The sequence below is a fragment of the Nannospalax galili genome, unplaced genomic scaffold, assembly GCF_000622305.1.
Source record: "Nannospalax galili isolate Female #2095 unplaced genomic scaffold, S.galili_v1.0 scaffold441, whole genome shotgun sequence".
NCBI classification, from domain to species: Eukaryota; Metazoa; Chordata; class Mammalia; order Rodentia; family Spalacidae; genus Nannospalax; species Nannospalax galili.
In genome coordinates, this window is record NW_008348089.1 from 2516109 (window position 1) to 2525211 (window position 9103).

General features: G+C 39.9%; 1 protein-coding gene across 1 annotated transcript in view; it reads left to right on the plus strand.

Annotated features, from left to right (window-relative positions):
* Positions 1-881: 881 nt before the first annotated feature.
* Positions 882-9103, plus strand: part of Hpgds (hematopoietic prostaglandin D synthase) — a 47465-nt gene continuing 39243 nt past the window's right edge. The window contains exon 1 of the mRNA XM_008844620.3: positions 882-1089. The gene's annotated coding sequence lies outside the window, so the exon portion shown is untranslated. The remainder of the gene's footprint in view (positions 1090-9103) is intronic.

Below are 9103 nucleotides of genomic sequence, written 5' to 3' on the forward strand. Positions count from 1 at the left end.
GGCAGAATGCAGACAAATAAAATACGTCATGCTGTCAGATACCACAATGAAGAGCATATAATGAGTAAAGGGTGATTCTACTAGAGGTAAGCTCTGGTGAGAAGACAGAGAGCAAAGGAATTTCCAGGGAGACCTTTTAAACTAAGGAAGTAAGATATGCACAGCACGGTAAAGAAAACTTGATTGGACTCGTTCTGTCATTCTGCAGAAGTCTGTGGTATAAGACTAATCTGCAAAAAAAAAAAAAAAAAAAAAAAAAAAAGCTTTTCCTCTGTAAAGATATGATGTTCCTTCAAGAAAGGAACAGAAGCTAATGAAGCCAGGCTAAGGGGATTTTTAGGCTACTAATAAAGTACCAGCTGGATCAGCAGGATAACCCTTCCTATGTCGGATTTTCTTTCCAAGATTGTTACCAGGGGTGTAGGGAGGCATTCCTTGTCAACAGTGATCTCACACTCCAAGCCCAGTTAACTGAATTTAGGGACCTTGTATAAACAAAGAAGGGAACTGATGGAGTGGACTATTTATTAATTCCTGTTGACAATGGAACATTAACGATTTCTTGGAAAAGGAAGAAGAGGAGGTTAGAGGAGGTTTAAGCTGTCTTTGGACTTTATGTGGAAGATTTATTGTACTCCAGCTGCTATTCCTCTGTTCAAAAGTGATTGTTCTTCTAGCATACAGGATTGAATATTGAAGGGCGTTTCACCAATCTGAACTGTGATTAGCCTGGCTGGTGTACTATTTCTAGTACTATGCAGTAGTCGTACGCTGGAAAAAAAAATGTGCCTTCAATTTAAAAAAAAGACTAATCTGTATACACAGCCCCTTGTAACTTTACCCTCTATGCAGATATGTTAGATTTGTACACAGTAAGAACCAGAAGGAAGTTTCTACAGGCTGAACTGTTGGGTGTATACATTTCGTGTAAGAAATGAAGGAAGCCTTTTAGCTGGAGGAAGTCACCTCGTAATGTCTCGTGACCATCACGTACCATCATAGAAACCCACAGTACAGTCACAAAAGAGGCACAGAAGACACTGGAGCACCACAGAGACACAGCACAAGAAAGTGACATTGTGTGCATAGGTAAGTGGTGTGAATTCTTCACTCTGGGTTTTATCCTTGCCACTGTCTTTTCTTCCTCTGAGCTGTCCTATGAGCTATTTTCACTGTCTTATGGCCTCAGCTCACTCCGAGCTTGTTTATGGTCATGATCATGTGGAAATCAAATGGAAAGCTATAAGAGATTAAATCATAGGGATTTAAATGATCCCTGAAACAATCAATATTGGAGGGAAATCCTGTACTGATCATGACTTCTTACAGAATTTTCTTGAGTGATTTTCTTTAATGTGTGAAGCAGCAGAGAATTGCAGCTATGATTCTTTGAAGGTTTGTTTTTTGTTGTTGTTGTTGTTGTTGTTGTTGTTGTTGTTGTTGTTCTTTTTTTAAGTTTGGGGATCTTTTATGTTATTTTTAAGATATTTTATTTTATTGTTTTTTTTGTGTGTATGAGCATATTGCCTGCATGTATGTAAGTGCACCCTTGTCATGCAATGTCCATGGAAGTCAGAAGAGGGCATCAAATTCCCCTGGAACTGGAGTTACAGACAGTTGTTAACCACCATGTGGGTGCTGGGACCTGAACCCAGGTGCTCTGCAAGAGCAGTCAGTGCTCTTAACCACTGAGCCATCTTTCCAGCCCCATGTTCTATTATTTGAAGGCACATTTTGTTGAAATGTGTCAATGTTTATCTAAGAATTATATTCTATCAGTATTTAGCTTCCAAGACCACCAAAGAGTTATACCCTTAGGACAGAAATTTGAACTCACAGATCGTAAAGAATAATTCATTTTTCCTTTTGCTTAGTTTTTAATGAAGACATTTAAAATGGTATGTAGCTGATATTGAAAAGAAAATAGAAATCCTAGCTTGCTGATTCAAAATTAAACACCCATTGTTTGAAATTGGTAACTTAGCTAACAAAGGCGCTGCTATTTCTCTCTTGACCTAAAAATTTAACTCACTCTGATAACTTTTCCAGACCTTAATTAGAAATGCCTCAGCAACAGTGTGAAAAGAGGGAGGTCAGCATGCTTGCCACTAGATGTTAGGGGAAATGGTGGCTATTACTGAAATTCAGCACATGCAAGAAGTTTGTCTCATGTGGACAATAGCACTTGGCTGGCTCTCTGAACCCAGTTTTTGCATTTAAAAACACCAGAGTATATGCAAATTGGGGTGCAAATATTGTGCTCTCTCCCATTACATTTGGTATGATTCACTGGTGGATGAATTAAGATGTACTAAAAAAGAACTGGTAGCAAATTCACAAATACTCTTCCTTTTTTATTTGAAACTTATGAGCTATTGCAAAATTATTAGGCAGGTTTGAAAAAAAAAACAAAAAACGGGGGCTGGAAAGATGGCTCAGCGGTTAAGAACACTGACTATCACTGACTATTCTTGCAGAAGACCCAGGTTCAAATCCCAGCACCCATATGGCAGCTAACAAATGTCTGTAACTCCAGTTCCAGGGGATCTGACCTCTTCTGTCCTCCGCAGGCATTGCATGACACGGGTGCACTAACCTACCTGCAGGCAATAATACACGTATACACATAAAATAAAAATAAGAAGTAAAATATTTTTTAAAAAAAACAACAATTATGCCAGGAATTCCCAAGTAGTTCTTTGTTCTGAATGTCTTTTATTTAAAAGTAAGAGTTCAGGTAGGACAATGTTTTCAAATAAATTATGAAATTGTTAATATTCTTATTTGTAAGTTTTTTTTAATCCACTAAAACTGGTACAAAAGCTCAATTCCCCCTTTTGAGTTATCTGATGAAACATTTATTAAGATGTCTAGTGTTGGGCTGGACTATATGTATTGCCTGAATGTATGTGAGTGCACCCATGTCTTGCGATGCCGCAGAGGTCAGAAGAGAACTTCAGATTCCCCTGGAACTGGAGTTAAGGATGGTTCATAGCCACGATGTGGGTACTGGAAATCGAATCCGGGTCCTCTGCAAGAGTAGTCAGTGCTCTTAACCACTGAGCCATCTCTCCAGCCCCTTAACTACACTTTTATAGTCAAAATAAGACATCCTAGTCAAAATGAAATGATTTTACTGTAGCCAACCCTGCTTGTCCCTTAAGGACAAAAGCATTCTTGAGCTGGCACAAGCTGAGGGTCTCCTAGACTGATTTCAGTTTTTCAGGAATGGACACTGTGGCAGACATCTACATTTTACTATAATTTGTATTTTATCAATGACTGTGTTTAAACTGCCTTTGTGGTTGAATGCCCCTTGTATTTTATTGTAATCAGCTGAAAAGCATCAGTATTATGTAAAGTAAGAACCTAGACGATTCCTAGATTATAAACCTAGAAGAATCTAATTATATAAGACAGAACCCTTTTTTTGGGGGGGGGGAATCCTAACTAGTTTATTGGGCTTGCTAACAGAGCATAGGTAGGGGTTCGTTTACAGAGGAGTAGGCACCCCCCATTTACAGCATTGGAAAGTCCACACTCAAACATAGATCCTGTGACTTTCTAACAGCTACCGGAAATGCTGAGAGAGGCGCCTCTTGGCATTCTCAGCTTATATATCCTTAGCTCCTCCCCAACATGCAGCTAAGGTTGACTGATTGGGTGGGACAGGTAACTGACTCCCCCCTCCACTCCTCGATAGCATCGGAAGGAGATGTGACTATATTTTGCTAGCATAGTGGTCAGAGTACACTTCCAGTTAACACTCCACCCCTTCCTCCAGCTCTTACATTCTTTCCACCAACCTCTTAAAAGTCCCTGAGCCTTAGAAGGGGTGGTAGGTATAAGACGATCATCCTCCTATTGTGGCAAGGCACTGAACTTTCAGGTCTCTGCATTGTCAGTTTTCTATGGGCTGTTGTCCCATGTCAGTGGGATTCCATCTACTATACAAACACATACAGCAAGAAGCAAGAACACCTAAACAGTGACTGCTATAATAAGTTAACCTATGGGTATAAATACAAATGCTTGGTCAGTACTCTAGCAGGTGCATCATATACATCTAACAAAGCAATTGCAGTGACTTCCCACTGGGGCCTACATTCTCCCCTGCCACAGGGGGTTGGTCTAGTCTGTAGTACCAGATGTGTGTTCCACCCCTAGGCGCAGGCATTGTACACAATCAAAAATTTGCTGGTTGTGCAGACACTAGATGTTCCACTATTGCACCAGCAGGAATATCTTGTTTGTTATGTTGATAGTGCAATGTGAGAGCTCCATCATTGAGGAGAATTATAGGGAATAATTCAGCCCCAATCATCTGCATATTACCTTTTGGTATCATGAAAGCCACCCATCCAGTAGCAGAGAATTTCCAGCTTAGTCTAAGCTTGATTTCTCCCTTTCCTGCACTCACATCAAGCAGTGAGAATAAGACACTTTTTTACATAGGCATCTAATAATTTCAGATTTTAATTTTAAAAATGTAAAATTTATTTGTGTGTGTGTGTGTGTGTGTGTGTGTGTGTGCGTAATGTGTATGGGAGTGTGGAGACACAGGTGCACGTCACAGTGCATGTGTGGAAGTCAGAAGACAAGTTTGGGAGTCGATTCCCTTCTTCCACCTTGTTGGAGACCCTCTTGTTTCTGCCATGCCATGTGCTCGAGGCTAGCTGGTCTGCAAGCTTCTGAGTGATTCTCCTCCCTCCACCTCCCACCTCATGGCAGCAGTGCTGGCACTGTAGATGTATTACATCTGGCTTCTTTACTTGGGATTGGTGAATCATGCTTGCTAGTCTTGTGTGTCAAGTGCCTTTACCCAATGAGCAATCTCACCTTCCTAAGTACTGAGCTTCTAACACTGGTGTAGCTAGTCCTCATCAAATCTACCTTTATAATTTCAAATTTGTTACTTGACCCAATCCATTTTCTCTTTCCTGGGGTGCAGTCTAGGATTTACTGCTGTCTTTAGTTGTCACATTTACATAGTATTAAAAATCCAGATCATATCCACAATCCCTCCTTTTTCCTTTTTTTTACTGTCTCATTATTGTGTGTGTGTGTGTGTGTGTGTGTGTGTGTGCGCGAGAGAGAGCATGTGTTTGTGTGAGACAGAACTACTTTTGGGAGCCACCTGCTATAGGTTCTAGGGATCAAACTCAGTTGTCAGGCTTGAGCAACAAATACTTTGGTGCACTGTGCCATCTCACTGACCCTAGCCATCTTTGAAGAACATGATGTCAAACAATCTGAATCACCTTTATAGCCCCGTCCCCACCAACACCTCCCATAGCCCCCCCCAACTGGAACCCATATACCTTGTTCTGTGTATTAAGGCCCACTGTGTCAAGTCAGTGTCCCCAGACAATCACTTGCAGTCTAGATCCCTCTCATCTTTCTATCCAAACACCTATCATTTTCTTTTTTTTTAAACAGAACATAGGGTGGGGGTTTATTTACATATGAGTGGGTGCCCCCCATACATGCCTGCACTGGAAAGTCCGCATTCAAATATAGATCCTGTGACTTCCCGACAGCTGTAGAAAATGATGAGAGAGGTACCTTTTGGAATTCTCAGCTTATATATCCTTAGCCCCTCCCCCATATGCAGCTAAGGTTGACTGATTGGGTGGGAGGGGTAACTGACTCCCCCCTTGATTCCTTGAGCATGGGAAGGAGGTGTGACTATAGCTTGCTGGCACAGTGGTAGGAGGCTACCCAGTTAACACTCCACCCCTTCCTCTGGCTCTTAGACTCTTTCCACCAACCTCTTCCTCAAAAGTCCCTGAGCCTTGGAGGGGGTGGTAGGTGTGGGATGATCTTCCTCCTATTGTGGGAAGGCACTGAACTTTCAGGTCTCTGCATCGTCAGTTTTCCATGGGCTGTTGGCCCATTTCAGTGGGATTCCATTTACTATAAAAGCACAAACAGCAAGAAGCTAGAACATCTCATGTTTAGATTTTTTTTTTAACAACTTGTAGTGTTAGCGTATGATGTTTAAACTTCTTCACCTGCTATTATGACCCATTCTTTTGGTAATATTGCATTTTTTCTTGAGGCTTGTTAATTGGTCCTATTTTCATTTGACTTGCTTGTTAGATGCTGGGTTCAAGCAGCCCCTTACCTGTGGTCTCAACCTGTTGTGGTTGGCTTTCATTCTGAAGTTGCCAAGCTCCCTGCTGGTCTGCCCTCCTGAGAACCACTCCATCCTGACCTCAGTATTTTCTGTTTCTTTTAGCCCACGTTGTTCAAATTGCTTTTGAACCTAATCATATATCTTTTAATTTTTCTTTTTATAGTTATTTTTTTCATTTCTTTGTGCTAGCAGAAGGATGGGTTTCAGAAATAATATGATCTTGAAAAACTGAATCCAATAAAATGATATGTCTGGACTATGACCTTCACCACATAGAGAACCCTAAACCTGTTCCCTCCCATCTCCATCTTTTTACATCTTCTGAACACATACTATGGTCATGCACTGGATGGGGAGTTTTATTTAAATTAACTCATTCTTTGACAATTTCATACATGTATAAATGCCTTCTGGTCACACTCATTCCCCCACCGAGCCTCCTTCCTCCCAACAAGTACTCCTCCACTTTCATATCTTTTTGTTTTGTTTCTTTTTTCATTTTGTGACTCACTGAGTTTAATCAGGACTGCCCAAATTGGCATGGGTCTGGAGCTATCCGCTGGAGCATGAGTGACTGATTCACCACTGGCCACACCACAGAAGACAATGACTGTTCCTTCCTGGTAGCCACTAGCTGCCAATAGCTCTGGGAGGAAAGGCTGGGTCCCCTGAGACCCTTTTGTGTGGAGTTTTTAAGATAATATTTTCATTATAATTGTACAGGTCAGGAAGCTAAAGCTAGAAATAGAGAATGGCTTAAGGGCACTGAGATAGTGTTTACTAGTAATTCCATACCACTGTCTCTGGCTCTCTCACCCTTGACCTAGCTCCTCACTGTACCAGATGAAGACATGTTCTACATTTGTCCTTTGAAGCACTGCTCAGTGCAATGAGGGGGAAAAAATCTAGACAGTGCCCTATAATCCTTCCCTTAGGATGTATTGGGAATTTTCCTTGAGGCTTTTGTTGGTCACAGACACATTTACTTGGACTTATTTGCTATTTTTATGCAAAGTCTTATAAATAAAGTATTTTAGAATCAGTATATAATTTCTAGCAGCAATTAATCTTGAAATTTTTTATGTTGTCAAAATACACACGTATAACAAGAAAAGCAAAAGCCTGTAAGTTTGGAATTTCATACGTGTGAAACGGGAAGCCTTTTGCTCATGATGGAATATAATTATTCAAGAACTATAGGAATGCGATATGCAAGTGCAGCTTCTCTAATGAGTAGTGTTGAATGTTCTAAAGGGAAAGATAAGCATTTGTCAGATATTCTAGGACTTACAAATCTCATACTGAAAGATATGTTTGCTAAGAAATATAGATAGCTACCAATCTATGTTTAAATTTTTTAATGTCTTATTTAAGTGAACTACAATATAAAATAACATAACTTTGCATATTACTAATAAAAATAATGCTGTGTGCAGAATTCACAAGATCATCATTAATATTTGTGGGGTATGTGACTGCCAAAAGTTATATGTTTAATTTTAATGTTAAATATACTGACATACACGGCAGCACATACATATAATGTTTATAATAAGAAATACATTCTTTCTTTGTTTTGTAGAAACTGATTTATGACAACAAAAATCTATTTTTAAACCTTGAGCTCTTCAATGGAAGCTACAACTTAAGAATGACATTTTTCCACTCTGGGCTGTTTTCTTCTTTTGACACAATAAACACATCAAGGAATTATAATGATTATGTTTTCATTTTCTAGATATGAAGAAATGTCATTTTGCATTTAAAAATTATTATTATTACTATTCTGTGTGTGTGTGTGTGTGTGTGTGTGTGTGTGTGTGTGTGTGTGTGTGTATGCATCTGTGTTTGCCTGCCACGGTGCATGTGTGGAGGTCAGAGGACAACTTTATGCTGTGGGTCTCTCCTTTCACCTTATGAGGGCTCTGGTGATATTACTCAGGTGGCCAGGCTTTGGCAGCAAACACATTTTCCAGCTTGTTTTGGAATCAGTTATCTCCTTCCACCTTGTTTCTGAGGCAAGTTCTCTCTCGTAATTTCTACCGCTGCACTGCATATACCTAACCTTCAGGTGTAGTCTCCTGTCTCAGCCTCTTTTCTGACCATATGCATGCTAGACTGCAGACTTGAGCCACCACATCTAGCTTTTTTTTTTAGTTTTTTAAAATCTTATTTATTTTTATTTTATGTGTATGAGTGTAATACCTGCATGTATGTGAGTGCACCCATGTTGTGCAATGCCACGAAGGTCAGAAGAGGGCTTCAGATTCCCTGGAACTGGAGTTAAGGATAGTTTGTAGCCATCATGTGGGTGCTGGGAATTGAACCCCAGTCCTCTGCAAAAGGAGTCAGTGCTCTTAACCACTGAGCCATCTTTCCAGCCCCCACATCTAGCTTTTTTATGTTGGTTCCAACAATGGCACTCAGGTCATCAGTACTTTTACCCACAGAGCCATCTCACCAGCCCAGAAAATAAACTATTTTAATTCATTACTTTATATGAACAATCTTCATGAAATTACTGCAATTATTATATCAGTATGTTGTATTTACAGTGTTTATGCTTGTCTACAGTAAGAGTTTGAAGTTAGTATTTATGCTAATAACTAGTATTATACTAATAATTTTACATACATTACTCTTGATCTTTAAATTTATATCTGAATTTTTAAGAGTGAACTTTGAGGGGCTAGAGAGATAGCTCAGCGGTTAAGAGCACTAGCTGCTCTTGCAGATGACCTGGGTTCAATTCCCAGCACCCACATGGCAACTAACAATTGTCCATAACTCCAGTTCCAGGGAACCCTCTTTTGACCTCTGTGGTGCATTGCATGCACATGGTGCACTTACATGCAGGAAAAAATACTCATGCACATAAAATAAAAATAATAGATTTTTTTTTTTTTTGGTCTTTTTGAGACAGGGTCTCCCTGTAGCCCCAGCTGTCCTGGAACTCACTATGTA